A 1,640-nucleotide genomic window follows, 5' to 3' on the forward strand; every position below is an offset into this window, starting at 1 on the left:
CCTGGACCTTTATCTGGAGGCAGAGGGAAGGCAGAGGGGGCATCTTCCAAATGCTTATATGCTTCGGAGCGTTCCCAGTCAGGGTGCTGGTTTAGATCGGCTAATTCAAGGGGAAATCAATTAGCAAGGGCACAAATTGCCATGTACTGGGGGAGAGGGAAATGAGCTTTGGTGCTGGAACTGGACGGGAAGCCCTGCTCCCTCTGCAGCCACTACAGCTGATATACACGCGCACACACAAGTAAGTGAGTTTAATTAGTACAACTCTGCAAGGTGCTATCATCAAAATGACGAGCCGAACCAGTCATTATTTTTAAATAAACCAACAGAGGGGAAAATACTTTCCGGACTGAAATCACCTTCTAAGTCGTCTCCAGTCCACCCGCGCACACCCTTGCGCTGCAGTTCAATCTTCTCGTGAATTGCTTTTTTTTCGTCCTTTCCTATTGCAACAAAACTATTTAAAACCGGGCTAAGCTACCTTGTGCCCCGAAGCATTGCTCGGTCTCCGGCCGCCCCAAATAAATAGCTTTTAGCTTTCTTTTCTTTCTGTGCCGGGAGAAATGGCAAACAGAGGGGGAAAAAAGGAAAGGATGGAGGCAACGCTTTATGGGCGAGAAGGACAATCCCTTCCCAGTGCCCCCCCTCTTTCACACTCTCTCACCCGCTGAGGCTTTAGGTTTATTTAGGAGAAGAACTTAACTCAAGGTTAACGAGAGATCAAGGAGACATCGGCCGGGCTGATAAAACCGTGATTCTGGAAAACAAAGTTTCCAGCGAAGGGCTTGGGTGCTTTAATACATCAAATGCCAGGACTCAAGGCTCCTAATTTACCCCTTCCAACCGCACCCTTATGCTAGGAAGTACGTGTAGGTGTAGCAACATAAGCTGTTTGCAGCTGGCATCCTCTAAACGTGCTGGGCATCACACAGGCACGCCAGCGATGGGGAAAGTTGACGTTGTAGGAGACGGGTCCTGCTGGAGCTGGGGGATTTTGAAACCTCTCTTTGCATTTCTCCTCGGAAAGCGATGCCTTTCGATTGCAGGTCCTAGCTCGGCTTCGCGCACTGTTCTTTTCCACCCCCCTTACAAATTCAGGAGGACTGGATCTCGCAGCCGTGGGCTGCCGGCTTTCCCCGGCTCCAGGTTTCTCTTGCTTGCTCGCTGATCTACCCCCTGGATTTCCCGGTGTGGTCGGGCTTTTCTTTTGCTGCGCGCTCAGACCTGCGGCATTCCCGGTACACGCTTTAGGGGGATCTGATCTGACTTAAAGGACCTTTTTGTCATTTGCTGTCGAGCACCGGGACAGGGAGAAACAATCGCTGCTTCCTGGCAGGGCAGAAGGAAGAGGGGTGGCTGCGTGGATAGGAAGGGGGGCGGGGGGTCCAGGGAGCTCCTGCTTTGAGCAGGGGTTTGGACTAGATGATCTCCTGAGGTCCCTTTCCACCCCCATTTTCTAGGATTTCTGTGATTCTATGCACAGCCTGGGCCCCATCCTTCTCCCCCGAAGTCAATGGGAATCACCGATTGGCACCGATTCTAGGAGGAAGCAGCCCCACAGTGGCCTGCTAAAAGTGGTACCCAGCTCCCCCTATTCGATGGAGCCGCTAGCTGGACGTGGGCACCCCGCTCATCGCCCC

The sequence above is a fragment of the Gavialis gangeticus genome, unplaced genomic scaffold (genome assembly GCF_001723915.1).
Source record: "Gavialis gangeticus isolate Ggan-Ray unplaced genomic scaffold, GavGan_comp1, whole genome shotgun sequence".
Taxonomy (NCBI): domain Eukaryota; kingdom Metazoa; phylum Chordata; order Crocodylia; family Gavialidae; genus Gavialis; species Gavialis gangeticus.